Here is an 18,216-nt window from a genome sequence, read left to right as displayed (position 1 = left end):
CGTAGAACAGGATAGCCACAGAGTCAAAGCTGGCTTGCTGCAACTAAGCCCCACATTACCCTCTTGATACAAATGCATGTATGATAGGATCTGATGTAAGTCTTGCTGAGTACCTTTGTACTCATGTTGCTTTATTTATGTTTTTGCAGCGGAGACTTCGGTCTTACTAGTGTTCTCGTGGACTTCGACGAGTAGCTTGTACCTCAGCTACGATCTTGATCGGATGTTGTAGATAGTCAGGCTCTTTAGCCTTTTTCATTTGTAGATGTCTGTACTCAGACATGTAATGCTTCCGCTTGTTGCTTGTATGCTCTGTATGATGGGTCTTGTGACCCCTGTTTGTAATAAATGCTATGATGGCTCTTTGAGCCTTATCTATATGAGTTGTTGAGTTATGCTGTGATGCCATGTTGTACAACACATACTTGCATGTTATGCGTACGTGTAATGTGTATTGCTATGTGTGGGATCTGACTATCTAGTTGTTTATCCTTAGTAGCCTCTCTTATCGGGAAATGTCTCCTAGTGCTTCCACTGAGCCATGGTAGCGTGCTACTGCTCCGGAACACTTAGGCTGGCCGGCATGTGTCCTTCTTCGTTCCTGTGTCTGTCCCTTCGGGGAAATGTCACGCGGTGTCTACCGGAGTCCTGCTAGCCTGCTACAGCTCGGTTTACCGGAGTCCTGCTAGCCCAGTTGCTACAGCCCGGATTCACTCGCTGATGACCGACACGTTCGATGCTGGGTCATGTATGCCTGTCCCTGTAAGTTAGTGCCACTTTGGGTTCACGACTAGCCATGTCAGCCCGGGTTCTTTGTCATATGGATGCTAGTGACACTGTCATATACGTGTGCCAAAAGGCACAAACGGTCCCGGGCATGGTAACGCGACACCCGTGGGAATACCGTGCGTGAGGCCGCAAAGTGATATGAGGTGTTACATGCTAGATCGGTGTGGCATAGAATCGGGGTCCTGACAGCTTAGGTATCAGAGCCTGACTGCCTGTAGGATTACCAAGCCAAACTGGTCAAAGTTGAGTCTAGAAATTCTTTAGTTATATAAGGGAATTGATTGTGGGAAGGAACGTAAGGCTCTTTTTACTCCTTTACCTCATGGCCTTCTGATCTGAGTCATCCTATCTTTCCTGCGGGGTTAAGAAACTAGGCTTCTCTTCCGTCTATCAGGATCACGTGTTACTACTTCGTAGTCCCATAGGATTGGTTGATCAGAGTCATACCCCATCTTCGAGTACTTCCGGTGTAGTCTGTTTAGTACTATCTCAGAACCTTGAGTGATGATGATGAGTATGTTACTACTCCATTTTTAGCAGGATGTCTCATTTTGAGCATTTTACTGTCGTTATGCTACCGGAATTTCCCTAGGAGTTTGAGAGATACTAATTTCCTTGTCCTACATTCTATAACCTATAATTGATGCTGATTCCGTCCCTGGTTTTGTTTCTCAGGATGTCATCAAGTTCTATTGTTCGTAGCCAGAACCACGAAGATGGTAGGAGTGAGGATCCTCCCGACCCGCCTTCGTTGATAGAGTTCATGTTAGAAATGGAGAGGAACAAGCGTGAGTCTAACCGCTTGTTGGCACGTATCGAGGAGGACACCGCCCATCAGTTCAAAGGGTCTATAACCATTCATGACTTCATCCGCTTGCACCCACCTACCTTTCATCATTCCATCGAGCCACTCGATGCAGATGACTGGCTCCGTAGCATCACTCATAAGCTGCGTTCCGCGAACATAGCTGAAGATGACAAGGTCACCTATGCCACATACCACCTGGAAGGTCCTGCTAGTCTTTGGTGGCAGAACTATGAGGCTATGCTTCCAGCTGGCCAGATTCCTACCTGGAGGGATTTCACTGAGGCTTTTCGCGAGCATCACATTCCTGAAGCCCTCATCGATCACAGGAGAGAAGAGTTATGTAGTTTCACCCAGAGTAAGATGGCTATTGATGCTTACAGTAGAGAGTTTGAGAACCTTGCCCGCTATGCCACAGAAGAGGTGTCCATGGACGCCAAGAAGCAGGCTAGGTTTCAGAAGGGTCTCAACCCCAGGTTGCGTCGTGATCTCCACCTGCATCATTGTGATATATTCCAAGCTCTTGTGAACAAGGCCATCAACGCAGAAACGGCTCAGCTCACTTACAAGGAGTCTCGTAAGCACGCCCGTGATTTGGGATCTTCTTCCGGTTCTGGTCCTCAGAAGCGCCGGATTTGGATTCCAAACTCCGCTCTTCCTTCCGGATATGCACCGAGGCCATCCTATGTGGTGCCTCCCCCAGCTCAGTCGTGTGTTCCACCCAGGCCTACTGGTAGACCGCTTGTCAGTGTGGGTCCATGTCCAACCTCAGGGACTTGCTTCACATGCGGGAAGCCAGGACATTATGCATGTGACTGCTCTCAGACTAGTTATGCTCCACCCCAGCCCGAGAAGACTGTTGGATGTGTTAAGCCATCACGCAAGATGATCAGTGTCAAGTCAGCCCCCACCGAACGTGGACGTGTGCATCACGTCTCAGCTAAAGACGCTCATGATGATCCGGATGTCGTTCTTGGTACACTCCTTGTCAATTGTCATCCAGCATCGGTTTTGTTTGATACTAGAGCATCTCACTCCTTCATTTCTGAAAGCTATGCTCATTTGCACGACATGTCATTTTGTGATATGCCAACTCCGCTTGAAATCCAAACCCCGGGGTCTAGATGGCAAACCACCAGAATCAGCCATGGTAATGAAATCCTTGTTGATAGACTTGTATTCCTTGCATCACTTGTAGCCCTCAAGTCCTCAGATATTAACATCATCTTGGGTATGGACTGGATGACAGCTCATCATGCCAAGATTGATTGTTACACAAGATCTGTTCAGCTTACACACCCATCCGGCAAGATAGTCACTGTCTCCACTAGAGTTGCAAAGCGTCAGCTCTATTCTCTTAATGCCAGCCCTCTTCCAGACCTTGAAGATATCCCGGTAGTCCGTGACTTTCCGGATGTCTTTCCAGAGGAACTGCCTGGTGTTCCACCTGACAGAGATGTAGAGTTTGTCATAGATCTTATCCCAGGAACAGCTCCAATCTCTAGAAGACCTTACAAGATGGCACCCTTAGAACTAGTCGAGCTTAAGAAACAACTTGATGAGTCCTTGCAAAAGGGTTTCATCCGTCCTAGTTCTTCTCCTTGGGCTTGCCTCGTCCTCTTCGTCAAGAAGAAGGATGGTACGGACCGGATGGTTGTAGATTATCGTCCCGTTAATTTGGGCTTGCCCCGTCCTCTTCGTCAAGAAGAAGGATGGTAAGGACCGGATGGTTGTAGATTATCGTCCCGTTAATTTGGTCACAATAAAGAACAAGTATCCGCTCCCCAGGATCAATGACCTGTATGATCAGCTCGCTGGATCCTCAGTCTTCTCCAAGATGGATTTGAGGTTAGGCTACCACCAAATCAAGATCAGAAACGGGGACATCCCTAAAACGGCTTTTGTCACTCGTTATGGCCAGTACGAGTACACCGTCATGTCCTTCGGTCTAACCAACGCCCCAGCCACTTTCTCCCGCTTGATGAACTCGATCTTCATGGAGTACTTAGATAAGTTCGTCGTGGTTTACCTCGATGATATTCTTATTTACTCGAAGAACGAGGAAGAGCATGCCGAACATCTTAGACTTGTGTTAGAAAAACTCAGAGAGCACCGCCTTTATGCCAAGTTCTCCAAGTGTGAATTTTGGTTGCCAGAAGTGACCTACCTAGGCCACGTAATCTCTGGTAAGGGCATTGCTGTCAATCCCGAGAGAGTTAAGGCCGTTCTCGATTGGACTCCACCTGAGACCGTTAAACAAGTTAGGAGTTTCCTTGGTCTAGCCAGCTATTGTCGCCGCTTTGTTGAAAACTTCTCCAAAGTAGCCAAACCCCTCACGGAACTTCTCAAGAAAGATAAAAGTTTGAGTGGTCCCCACAGTGTGAGTACAGTTTTGAGGAACTGAAAAGACGCCTGACTTCTGCTCCCATACTTGTGCCACCGGATTTCACTAAAGACTTTGTTATCTATTGCGATGCCTCACGACAGGGACTAGGTTGCATTCTTATGCAGGATCGTCATGTGATTGCCTATGCATCTCGACAGTTGCATCCACATGAGGATAATTATCCTACACATGATCTAGAGCTTGCAGCCGTAGTCTATGCAATCAAGACCTGGCGACATTACCTTCTTGATAAACATTGCGAGATCTACACCGATCACCAAAGTCTCAAGTATATCTTCACACAACCAGATTTGAACCTTAGGCAAAGACGTTGGTTGGAGTTAATCACAGATTATGATCTAGGGATTGCCTACACTCCAGGCAAAGCCAATGTCATGGCTGATGCGCTAAGTCGTAAATCCTATTGCAACAATCTCATGTTGCAGCAGGGCCAACCACTTCTCCATGAGGAATTCTGTAAGCTTAACCTTCACATTGCTCCTTACGGATTCCTTTCTACCTTGGTGGCGAAACCTACCCTCGAGGATCAGATCATTACTGACCAGAAGTTTGATAGGGGTGTTATCCACATCAAGAGAAACATTAAGAAGGGAGTTGGTGGATGTTTCTCTATGGACGATCGAGGTGTTGTCTTCTTTGTGAATCGTTTGGTGGTTCCCAAGAGTCAACATCTGCGACAATTGATTCTTAAGGAGGCGCATGAATCTCCTCTCACGATTCATCCCGGTAGTACTAAGATGTATCAGGACCTACGCCAGAGGTTCTGGTGGACTAGGATGAAGAGAGAAATTGCTCAGTTCATTGCCAACTGTGACATTTGTCATCGCGTTAAGGCAGAGCATCAAAGACCTGCTGGCACCCTTCAGCCTTTAGCTATTCCTGAGTGGAAATGGGATAAAGTTGGTATGGATTTCATCACCGGCTTTCCCAGGACCAAGAAAGGGAATAATGCTATCTTCGTAGTTATTGATCGTCTCTCCAAAGTGGCGCACTTCCTACCTGTTCGAGAGAGTATCACTACTAGTCAGCTCGCTGACTTATACATTTCTCGAATAGTGTCACTTCATGGTGTTCCACTAGAGATCAATTCAGACCGTGGCAGTCTTTTCACTTCTCATTTCTGGGAGAGTTTCCAAACTGCCATGGGAACCCATCTTTCCTTCAGTACTGCTTTCCACCCTCAGTCGAGTGGTTAGGTGGAAAGGGTCAATCAAATTCTCGAAGACATGCTTAGAGCTTGCGTTATCTCATTCGGTATGGATTGGGAGAAATGTCTTCCTTTTGTCGAGTTTGCTTATAACAATAGCTATCAATCCAGCCTCAAGAAAGCTCCTTTTGAGGTTCTCTATGGACGAAGATGTCGAACACCTTTGAACTGGTCAGAAACCGGCGAAAGACAATTCTTTGGACCGGACATGATCCAGGAGGCAGAAGAGCAAGTTCGCATCATTCGTGAGAATTTGAAAACAGCCAAGTCTCGTCAGAAGAGTCAGTATGACCGCCATCATAAGGATATGACTTATGAAATTGGCGACCAAGCTTACCTTCGGGTCACTCCTTTGAAGGGTACCCATCGCTTCGGTATCAAGGGCAAGTTAGCTCCTCGTTAAATTGGTCCTTTTCGCATTCTCCCTAAACGAGGAGAGGTTGCCTACCAGTTGGAACTACCCCCACATTTTTCTTGAGTCCATGATGTCTTCCACGTCTCTCAACTCAGGCGTTTCTTCTCGGATCCTATTCGCAAAGCGGACCACGAAACGCTTGATCTCCAAGATAACCTCACATACCGAGAGTACCCGGTTCGCATTCTTGATCAAGCAGAGCGTGTTACTCGACATCAGAACATCAAGTTTCTCAAGGTTCAGTGGTCTCATCATTCCAAGAGAGAAGCTACTTGGGAGCGAGAAGATCGTCTTCGACTGGAGTACCCCACTTTCTTTCCGTCGACCCCTGAATCTCGGGACGAGATTCTTTCAAGTGGGGGCGAGTTGTCACATCCCTAGTTCTGGTATGACCTAGACTAGCTAGTCATGTGTGCATCATGTTTAAATTCCATTTAAATTTGAAATGAGGATTTGTGAAACCCTCAGGATCATCTCTGAAAATGAACCAAATAAAAATTGTTCCAAAAAGGTCCAAGAAAATGCTCATGTTGCTCTCTGAAAATATTGGACAGAGATAAAAAAAATCAAACCAATATTTTTAGGATCTCATAAGTATTTATTTTGGGCATTTGGAATTAATGCAGTAATTATTTGCTTTGGATATATATTGTTATATATATAAAATATATGTCCAAAAACTATGCCATTTGTTGAGGAGCTCTGGAATAATACCACTAGTTCCTACAAAAATTGGCATAAGTAAATAAAATGATTTAGTATTTTTATTAAATCAAAACAAATGTCAGAAAAATAAAAAAAAGGAAACAAAACAGAAAGGAGAAAGAGAAGCCCACCTGACTTACCTGCGGCCTGCTACTGTAGCAAAGGCCCAGCCCACCAGGGCGAGGCGGTCGTCCTCAACCTCTGCCAGTAGGCAGAGGCGTGTCGACGCGCGAGCAATCGCCGTGGCCACCTCCCTGCTTGCTTCCTCTCCTTCCCCGACCCTTCTCGAGACGCCAGGAGACACATACGAGCCCCCTCTTGCTCTCCCCTCTCTCTCTGGTTGTTTTTCCCTCCTCCCCCTCGCGTTCTCACAGCCACCCGAGAGCCACCCGTCGCCGCCAACGAGCACCGCCGCGGCCATCGCCATCCCCTCGCCCCTCCGTCGTGCCCAGAAGCTCCGCTACGTCTCCCTCGTCCTCTCCGACGAGCCAAACAAGCTGGAGCGCCCTGCAACGCCGTCCTCGACGCCTTCTTCAACCTCCGGCTGCCGTGGATCTCCGTCGCCGCTCGCCGCCGTCAGCACGCCCCCGAGGCCGCCAAGCTGCTCTTTCGACCCCCTGTGAGTCCTCCCGCGTCGGTTCCCCCTCCTCTCCTGCCTCCCCGCGCTCTGTAGCCCACAGCCGCCCGAGCCCGAGCTCCGGCCGCCGCCGCGAGCTCTGCTTCGGCGAGCTCCGGCGCCCCCGCGGCTTCCCGTCTGCTCCCCTGGATGCGGACGAGCCCGGGCTACGCCCCGGTGCCCTTAGCCGCCGCCCCCGTGGCCTGTAGCACGGACGCCGCCGCGTCCTGAGGTCGCCGCCGACGACCTCGCCGGCCTGACGGGTGGGCCCTATCGGCCAGGTGATTAGCTTAGTGCTAATCACCGCCTAATTAACCACTGACACTGACCAGTGGGCCCCGGCCCCCTAATACTTTTAATTAAGCAAATAACCCCCTGTTTAACCCTGTGTCACTGATGTGTGGACCCCACACGTCAGGTTTGACCCCAGTCAGCCGTAGTTGACTTGCTGACGTCATGCCTACTCAATGCTGACGCAGTTATCCATTTTCTGGATTTAAAATAACTCAGAAAATTCCAGAAAATGATTTAAACTTCAAAAATTCATAGAAATTCAACCGTAGCTCAGATTGAAATAATTTATATATGAAAAATTATCAGAAAAATGTAATCTATCCACCTGTACTAGTTTCATGCATGACAAAACAACTTATACCTACTGTATAAGTGAAACACTAAAAAGGGCATTTATAAAGAGCTTACTTGGAGTTGCATTTGAATCCTTGATTCAAATGGACTTCATCCAAATATAATGCTAGCTGCATTAGCACAATCAGCATCACATCTTCATGCCATGTTCATGCATCATTTTGTTGCATATGCTTGTGTTTTGATTGTTGGCACCGTTCCTTCTCGATAGGTCCTGCTCTGGAGACCGTTCCAGAGTACCTGTCTGTGAAGCAGTGCCCCCTTGTTGATCTACCAGGCAAGCAAACCCCCTTGTTCATTCCGATACAATCCTACTCTCTCGCTCCTGCTCTCAGTTATTGCATTAGGACAACAACGATTCATCTGCTACTTTGTGCTGCGGTAGTTGAACCCATTCCTTTGCATGACCTGTCATTGCCACAGTAAATAGTTGAAACCCACTAGCATGTGTAGGAGTTGATTGAAGCCACTGTTGTGTTCCTACCATGCTATGCCTGCTATTGCTTAGAGTTGTGTCAGGTCTGATTCATTGGGAATGAATTGGAGTGCAGTCCTATGTTCTGATGCTGAGAGTGAAGTGTGTGAACACGATTTGGTAAAGGTAGCGGTGAGAGGCCATGTAGGAGTACATGGTGGGTTGTCTCACTGGAACCGTCCTTAAGCACTGAGTTCTGTGTATGTTGTCCAATGACTAGCTACTACCACACATTGGAATGCTTAAGTGCCCCTCTCGACTTATTAACCGACTTGATCTCTGTCCAGGAGTCGCAACTAGTTTCTGGTGTTTGTAGGTAGTGCTATTTTTCTACCAAGTGGCACCCGGCAGGGTGGGCTTGGGACAGACTAGGCACACGTGGCCTGGTGTACCGAGTGGCACCCGGATGGTGGGCTCGGGAACCCTGCACACATCGTTTGGGGCCATGAGCGAAACCCCGGTCGGATCTCCTTGCGGATGGAACCCGAATAGGCGATAAATCTGGACTAGAGTCTTGTGTGGTTAGTCAGGTCGTGGCCGACACCCTCGCCAGGCTTCCGCTTGAAGGTTGCCGAGATACATGACATGTACACGGCGGTAAGTGGCGAGAGTGTGTGTGAAGAAGTACACCCCTGCAGGGTTAACATGATCTATTCGAATTGCCGGGTCCGCGGTTATGGACTTCTTGGATGCTTACATGGTACATAGACAACTTGAAGTGGATACTCTAAAATGCTCAAACGAAGTGTGAGTGCTATGGATGGCCTCCTCGTAGGGAGACGGGGATGAATCCATAGTAGTGTATTTGTGTGGTGACTAGTGGACTCGTGTGCGCCATATCACCTCAAAGAAGTTCTGGTAGTCGTAGAATAGGATAGCCACAGAGTCAAAGCTGGCTTGCTGCAACTAAGCCCCACATTACCCTCTTGATACAAATGCATGTATGATAGGATCTGATGTAAGTCTTGTTGAGTACCTTTGTACTCATGTTGCTTTATTTATGTTTTTGCAGCGGAGACTTCGGTCTTACTAGTGTTCTCATGGACTTCGACGAGTAGCTTGTACCTCAGCTACGATCTTGATCGGATGTTGTAGATAGTCAGGCTCTTTAGCCTTTTTCATTTGTAGATGTCTATACTCAGACATGTAATGCTTCCGCTTGTTGCTTGTATGCTCTGTATGATGGGTCTTGTGACCCCTGTTTGCAATAAATGCTATGATGGCTCTTTGAGCCTTATCTATATGAGTTGTTGAGTTATGCTGTGATGCCATGTTGTACAACACATACTTGCATGTTATGCGTACGTGTAATGTGTATTGCTATGTGTGGGATCTGACTATCTAGTTGTTTATCCTTAGTAGCCTCTCTTATCGGGAAATGTCTCCTAGTGCTTCCACTGAGCCATGGTAGCGTGCTACTGCTCCGGAACACTTAGGCTGGCCGGCATGTGTCCTTCTTCGTTCCTGTGTCTGTCCCTTCGAGGAAATGTCACGCGGTGTCTACCGGAGTCCTGCTAGTCCAGTTGCTACAGCCCGGATTCACTCGCTGATGACCGACACGTTTGATGCTGGGTCATGTATGCCTGTCCCTGTAAGTTAGTGCCACTTTGGGTTCACGACTAGCCATGTCAGCCCGGGTTCTTTGTCATATGGATGCTAGCGACACTGTCATATACGTGTGCCAAAAGGCGCAAACGGTCCCGGGCATGGTAAGGCGACACCCGTGGGAATACCGTGCGTGAGGCCGCAAAGTGATATGAGGTGTTACATGCTAGATCGGTGTGGCATAGAATCGGGGTCCTGACATTCCATTTTTCGTTTCATCTCGCTAACCAAACACGAGAACGGAACCAACCCGTTCCGCTTTTTTGTTGGTACCAAACACATGAATGGAATGGACTCGTTCCTGTGGAATGGAACCACTCCATTCCGTTCCGTTTGGTTCCTCAACCAAACACACCATAAGGTTCTCTTCACCGCTGTGATTTGAAGTATGTTGAAGGGATAATCTATTGGGAGATAATTTCAGCATTTAGGGAAATTTGCAAGTCAAAGGAATCATGTCTTGAAGTGACCAGGATGCTCACAAGAGTTTTACTTACGCGATCTAGTGTATTACTTCCTAGCTACAACTATTTCTTCTAATTCTGCTCTAGCACCTTTTGCTGCCTAGATGTTCATCATGATCTTTTTTAGATCCTTGCTTCGAGTGGCTTTCTTCATCAAATGATGTTAGGCACTACTCTTGTTCTCAACTCTTGTCTCTTTAAACATGACCTTGTACTACTATTTGAGGTGAATGCATTTGGGCACCTTGTGTGCCTTTTCCTGTTTGAAAAAAAATTATTGATATATTAACAACCTTGCTTTTTAGGGAGATATATTTTTCTTACATATTTTCATACTCTCTATGTAATAGATGAATATACTATCATTTTGGTAGTAATTGATCAGGTAACAAGTTCAACCTTTGACCATAAAAAAGTGAGTGCCTTAAAAACAAGAGTTTTTTTAAATCCCGATCTACAGTGCTTGGTGCGGCTTGAGCCTTGAACAATGTAACTCTCTAAATCAAACCAAAACTTTGTAAAATCATATAAATTAAAACCCTAACCATTTTCAAAAGGTGATTTTTTTTATGTTTCAAGAAATTATAAAATTTAAAACTTTAGCAAACTTGATGAAATGTAGCCCATAGTTCATTCCCACATGTGACCATTTATACCACGTTTAAAAAGCAATAACAGAGTTCTCTTATCTTTTGTGTTATTTATGGAGCACACGTGACTGCACCAACAATCTCGACACATGTGAACTAGCCTTTTCATTGTTTGAAACAAAGGAACAAAAATCCCAGTCATATAGGGAAACTGCAATTTCAAAAATTTGAAAATAAATAGAGAAAAGCACAAACACATGGATTCTATTAATTGAGAATCATACGCATTCATCAAGAAAACATTGCAATTTATCTTCGGTATAAGAACAGGGAGAATTGATCTCAAACCCTAAACTTAATTTTCGGTACAAGAATATTTATCATTTTCCACCGTTGCGCATGAAACAAATACTCATACTCTTGTGATGAAAATTTGCATGTTATAAACTCCAAACATGTCCTAAATCCACAAATGATTACTGACCAGAAGTTTGATAGGGGTGTTATCCACATCAAGAGAAACATTAAGAAGGGAGTTGGTGGATGTTTCTCTATGGATGATCGAGGTGTTGTCTTCTTTGTGAATCGTTTGGTGGTTCCCAAGAGTCAACATCTGCGATAATTGATTCTTAAGGAGGCGCATGAATCTCCTCTCACGATTCATCCCGGTAGTACTAAGATGTATCAGGACCTACGCCAGAGGTTCTGGTGGACTAGGATGAAGAGAGAAATTGCTCAGTTCATTGCCAACTGTGACATTTGTCATCGCGTTAAGGCAGAGCATCAAAGACCTGCTGGCACCCTTCAGCCTTTAGCTATTCCTGAGTGGAAATGGGATAAAGTTGGTATGGATTTCATCACCGGCTTTCCCAGGACCAAGAAAGGGAATAATGCTATCTTCGTAGTTATTGATCGTCTCTCCAAAGTGGCGCACTTCCTACCTGTTCGAGAGAGTATCACTACTAGTCAGCTCGCTGACTTATACATTTCTCGAATAGTGTCACTTCATGGTGTTCCACTAGAGATCAATTCAGACCGTGGCAGTCTTTTCACTTCTCATTTCTGGGAGAGTTTCCAAACTTCCATGGGAACCCATCTTTCCTTCAGTACTGCTTTCCACCCTCAGTCGAGTGGTCAGGTGGAAAGGGTCAATCAAATTCTCGAAGACATGCTTAGAGCTTGCGTTATCTCATTCGGTATGGATTGGGAGAAATGTCTTCCTTTCGCCGAGTTTGCTTATAACAATAGCTATCAATCCAGCCTCAAGAAAGCTCCTTTTGAGGTTCTCTATGGACGAAGATGTCGAACACCTTTGAACTGGTCAGAAACCGGCGAAAGACAATTCTTTGGACCGGACATGATCCAGGAGGCAGAAGAGCAAGTTCGCATCATTCGTGAGAATTTGAAAACAGCCAAGTCTCATCAGAAGAGTCAGTATGACCGCCATCATAAGGATATGACTTATGAAATTGGCGACCAAGCTTACCTTCGGGTCACTCCTTTGAAGGGTACCCATCGCTTCGGTATCAAGGGCAAGTTAGCTCCTCGTTAAATTGGTCCTTTTCGCATTCTCGCTAAACGAGGAGAGGTTGCCTACCAGTTGGAACTACCCCCACATTTTTCTCGAGTCCATGATGTCTTCCACGTCTCTCAACTCAAGCGTTTCTTCTCGGATCCTATTCGCGAAGTGGACCACGAAACGCTTGATCTCCAAGATAACCTCACATACCGAGAGTACCCGGTTCGCATTCTTGATCAAGCAGAGCGTGTTACTCGACGTCAGAACATCAAGTTTCTCAAGGTTCAGTGGTCTCATCATTCCAAGAGAGAAGCTACTTGGGAGCGAGAAGATCGTCTTCGACTGGAGTACCCCACTTTCTTTCCGTCGACCCCTGAATCTCAGGACGAGATTCTTTCAAGTGGGGGCGAGTTGTCACATCCCTAGTTCTGGTATGACCTAGACTAGCTAGTCATGTGTGCATCATGTTTAAATTCCATTTAAATTTGAAATGAGGATTTGTGAAACCCTCAGGATCATCTCTGAAAATGACCCAAATAAAAATTGTTCCAAAAAGGTCCAAGAAAATGCTCATGTTGCTCTCTGAAAATATTGGACAGAGATAAAAAAAATCAAACCAATATTTTTAGGATCTCATAAGTATTTATTTTGGGCATTTGGAATTAATGCAGTAATTATTTGCTTTGGATATATATTGTTATATATATAAAATATATGTCCAAAAATTATGCCATTTGTTGAGGAGCTCTGGAATAATACCACTAGTTCCTACAAAAATTGGCATAAGTAAATAAAATGATTTAGTATTTTTATTAAATCAAAACAAATGTCAGAAAAATAAAAAAAAGGAAACAAAACAGAAAGGAGAAAGAGAAGCCCACCTGACTTACCTGCGGCCTGCTACTGTAGCAAAGGCCCAGCCCACCAGGGCGAGGCGGTCGTCCTCAACCTCTGCCAGTAGGCAGAGGCGTGTCGACGCGCGAGCAATCGCCGTGGCCACCTCCCTGCTTGCTTCCTCTCCTTCCCCGACCCTTCTCGAGACGCCAGGAGACACATACGAGCCCCCTCTTGCTCTCCCCTCTCTCTCTGGTTGTTTTTCCCTCCTCCCCCTCGCGTTCTCACAGCCACCCGAGAGCCACCCGTCGCCGCCAACGAGCACCGCCGCGGCCATCGCCATCCCCTCGCCCCTTCGTCGTGCCCAGAAGCTCCGCTACGTCTCCCTCGTCCTCTCCGACGAGCCAAACAAGCTGGAGCGCCCTGCAACGCCGTCCTCGACGCCTTCTTCAACCTCCGGCTGCCGTGGATCTTCGTCGCCGCTCGCCGCCGTCAGCACGCCCCCGAGGCCGCCCAGCTGCTCTTCCGACCCCCTGTGAGTCCCCCCGCGTCGGTTCCCCCTCCTCTCCTGCCTCCCCGTGCTCTGTAGCCCGCAGCCGCTCGAGCCCGAGCTCCGGCCGACGCCGCGAGCTCTGCTTCGGCGAGCTCCGGTGTCCCCGCGGCTTCCCGTCTGCTCCCCTGGATGCGGACGAGCCCGGGCTACGCCCCGGTGCCCTTAGCCGCCGCCCCGTGGCCTGTAGCGCGGACGCCGCCGCGTCCTGAGGTCGCCGCCGACGACCTCGCCGGCCTGATGGGTGGGCCCTATTGGCCAGGTGATTAGCTTAGTGCTAATCACCGCCTAATTAACCACTGACACTGACCAGTGGGCCCCGGCCCCCTAATACTTTTAATTAAGCAAATAACCCCCTGTTTAACCCCGTGTCACTGACGTGTGGACCCCACACGTCAGGTTTGACCCCAGTCAGCCGTAGTTGACTTGCTGACGTCATGCCTACTCAATGCTGACGTAGTTATCCATTTTCTGGATTTAAAATAACTCAGAAAATTTCAGAAAATGATTTAAACTTCAAAAATTCATAGAAATTCAACCGTAGCTCAGATTGAAATAATTTATATATGAAAAATTATCAGAAAAATGTAATCTATCCACCTGTACTAGTTTCATGCATGACAAAACAACTTATACCTACTGTATAAGTGAAACACTAAAAAGGGCATTTATAAAGAGCTTACTTGGAGTTGCATTTGAATCCTTGATTCAAATGGACTTCATCCAAATATAATGCTAGCTGCATTAGCACAATCAGCATCACATCTTCATGCCATGTTCATGCATCATTTTGTTGCATATGCTTGTGTTTTGATTGTTGGCACCGTTCCTTCTCGATAGGTCCTGCTCCGGAGACCGTTCCAGAGTACCTGTCTGTGAAGCAGTGCCCCCTTGTTGATCTACCAGGCAAGCAAACCCCCTTGTTCATTCCGATACAATCCTACTCTCTCGCTCCTGCTCTCAGTTATTGCATTAGGACAACAACGATTCATCTGCTACTTTGTGCTGCGGTAGTTGAACCCATTCCTTTGCATGACCTGTCATTGCCACAGTAAATAGTTGAAACCCACTAGCATGTGTAGGAGTTGATTGAAGCCACTGTTGTGTTCCTACCATGCTATGCCTGCTATTGCTTAGAGTTGTGTCAGGTCTGATTCATTGGGAATGAATTGGAGTGCAGTCCTATGTTCTGATGCTGAGAGTGAAGTGTGTGAACACGATTTGGTAAAGGTAGCGGTGAGAGGCCATGTAGGAGTACATGGTGGGTTGTCTCACTGGAACCGTCCTTAAGCACTGAGTTCTGTGTATGTTGTCCAATGACTAGCTACTACCACACATTGGAATGCTTAAGTGCCCCTCTCGACTTATTAACCGACTTGATCTCTGTCCAGGAGTCGCAACTAGTTTCTGGTGTTTGTAGGTAGTGCTATTTTTCTACCAAGTGGCACCCGGCAGGGTGGGCTTGGGACAGACTAGGCACACGTGGCCTGGTGTACCGAGTGGCACCCGGATGGTGGGCTCGGGAACCCTGCACACATCGTTTGGGGCCGTGAGCGAAACCCCGGCCGGATCTCCTTGCGGATGGAACCCGAATAGGCGATAAATCTGGACTAGAGTCTTGTGTGGTTAGTCAGGTCGTGGCCGACACCCTCGCCAGGCTTCCGCTTGAAGGTTGCCGAGATACATGACATGCACACGGCGGTAAGTGGCGAGAGTGTGTGTGAAGAAGTACACCCCTGCAGGGTTAACATGATCTATTCGAATTACCGGGTCCGCGGTTATGGACTTCTTGGATGCTTACATGGTACATAGACAACTTGAAGTGGATACTCTAAAATGCTCAAACAAAGTGTGAGTGCTATGGATGGCCTCCTCGTAGGGAGACGGGGATGAATCCATAGTAGTGTATTTGTGTGGTGACTAGTGGACTCGTGTGCGCCATATCACACCTCAAAGAAGTTCTGGTAGTCGTAGAATAGGATAGCCACAGAGTCAAAGCTGGCTTGCTGCAACTAAGCCCCACATTACCCTCTTGATACAAATGCATGTATGATAGGATCTGATGTAAGTCTTGTTGAGTACCTTTGTACTCATGTTGCTTTATTTATGTTTTTGCAGCGGAGACTTCGGTCTTACTAGTGTTCTCGTGGACTTCGACGAGTAGCTTGTACCTCAGCTACGATCTTGATCGGATGTTGTAGATAGTCAGGCTCTTTAGCCTTTTTCATTTGTAGATGTCTGTACTCAGACATGTAATGCTTCCGCTTGTTGCTTGTATGCTCTGTATGATGGGTCTTGTGACCCCTGTTTGCAATAAATGCTATGATGGCTCTTTGAGCCTTATCTATATGAGTTGTTGAGTTATGCTGTGATACCATGTTGTACAACACATACTTGCATGTTATGCGTACGTGTAATGTGTATTGCTATGTGTGGGATCTGACTATCTAGTTGTTTATCCTTAGTAGCCTCTCTTATCGGGAAATGTCTCCTAGTGCTTCCACTGAGCCATGGTAGCGTGCTACTGCTCCGGAACACTTAGGCTGGCCGGCATGTGTCCTTCTTCGTTCCTGTGTCTGTCCCTTCGAGGAAATGTCACGCGGTGTCTACCGGAGTCCTGCTAGTCCAGTTGCTACAGCCCGGATTCACTCGCTGATGACCGACACGTTTGATGCTGGGTCATGTATGCCTGTCCCTGTAAGTTAGTGCCACTTTGGGTTCACGACTAGCCATGTCAGCCCGGGTTCTTTGTCATATGGATGCTAGCGACACTGTCATATACGTGTGCCAAAAGGCGCAAACGGTCCCGGGCATGGTAAGGCGACACCCGTGGGAATACCGTGCGTGAGGCCGCAAAGTGATATGAGGTGTTACATGCTAGATCGGTGTGGCATAGAATCGGGGTCCTGACATTCCATTTTTCGTTTCATCTCGCTAACCAAACACGAGAACGGAACCAACCCGTTCCGCTTTTTTGTTGGTACCAAACACATGAATGGAATGGACTCGTTCCTGTGGAATGGAACCACTCCATTCCGTTCCGTTTGGTTCCTCAACCAAACACACCATAAGGTTCTCTTCACCGCTGTGATTTGAAGTATGTTGAAGGGATAATCTATTGGGAGATAATTTCAGCATTTAGGGAAATTTGCAAGTCAAAGGAATCATGTCTTGAAGTGACCAGGATGCTCACAAGAGTTTTACTTACGCGATCTAGTGTATTACTTCCTAGCTACAACTATTTCTTCTAATTCTGCTCTAGCACCTTTTGCTGCCTAGATGTTCATCATGATCTTTTTTAGATCCTTGCTTCGAGTGGCTTTCTTCATCAAATGATGTTAGGCACTACTCTTGTTCTCAACTCTTGTCTCTTTAAACATGACCTTGTACTACTATTTGAGGTGAATGCATTTGGGCACCTTGTGTGCCTTTTCCTGTTTGAAAAAAAATTATTGATATATTAACAACCTTGCTTTTTAGGGAGATATATTTTTCTTACATATTTTCATACTCTCTATGTAATAGATGAATATACTATCATTTTGGTAGTAATTGATCAGGTAACAAGTTCAACCTTTGACCATAAAAAAGTGAGTGCCTTAAAAACAAGAGTTTTTTTAAATCCCGATCTACAGTGCTTGGTGCGGCTTGAGCCTTGAACAATGTAACTCTCTAAATCAAACCAAAACTTTGTAAAATCATATAAATTAAAACCCTAACCATTTTCAAAAGGTGATTTTTTTTATGTTTCAAGAAATTATAAAATTTAAAACTTTAGCAAACTTGATGAAATGTAGCCCACAGTTCATTCCCACATGTGACCATTTATACCACGTTTAAAAAGCAATAACAGAGTTCTCTTATCTTTTGTGTTATTTATGGAGCACACGTGACTGCACCAACAATCTCGACACATGTGAACTAGCCTTTTCATTGTTTGAAACAAAGGAACAAAAATCCCAGTCATATAGGGAAACTGCAATTTCAAAAATTTGAAAATAAATAGAGAAAAGCACAAACACATGGATTCTATTAATTGAGAATCATACGCATTCATCAAGAAAACATTGCAATTTATCTTCGGTATAAGAACAGGGAGAATTGATCTCAAACCCTAAACTTAATTTTCGGTACAAGAATATTTATCATTTTCCACCGTTGCGCATGAAACAAATACTCATACTCTTGTGATGAAAATTTGCATGTTATAAACTCCAAACATGTCCTAAATCCACAAATGCCGGCACATATTTTTAGAACCTGCAAAAAAAGAGAGGCAAAACCACTATTCAAAACCTGGCCAGGTTTAAAAAATAAACGGTTTTTGTAAACTCTAGCATCGAATATGAATGCCCACACTTCAAATTCTCTGTACTACCTTGCCGGTTGATGAATAGATTGAAAGTTTTTCTCGCCAAAAAAAAAACCCGGAGCAGGGTCGTGTCTCGGTCCCACTGTGGCTGATCATCCTCGGACCATACTTTTTTTGTGCTTAAAATGTAAGACAAAAAAAGTGTGTGTTTTGGAATTATTAGTGGAGAAGAGATATCTGGTGTGTGATGGCCGATGAACGAATGTACTAACACC

This window comes from Triticum aestivum, chromosome 3B (genome assembly GCF_018294505.1).
Source record: "Triticum aestivum cultivar Chinese Spring chromosome 3B, IWGSC CS RefSeq v2.1, whole genome shotgun sequence".
In the NCBI taxonomy this organism is placed as follows: domain Eukaryota; kingdom Viridiplantae; phylum Streptophyta; class Magnoliopsida; order Poales; family Poaceae; genus Triticum; species Triticum aestivum.
Note: the sequence above shows the minus strand (reverse complement) of the source record.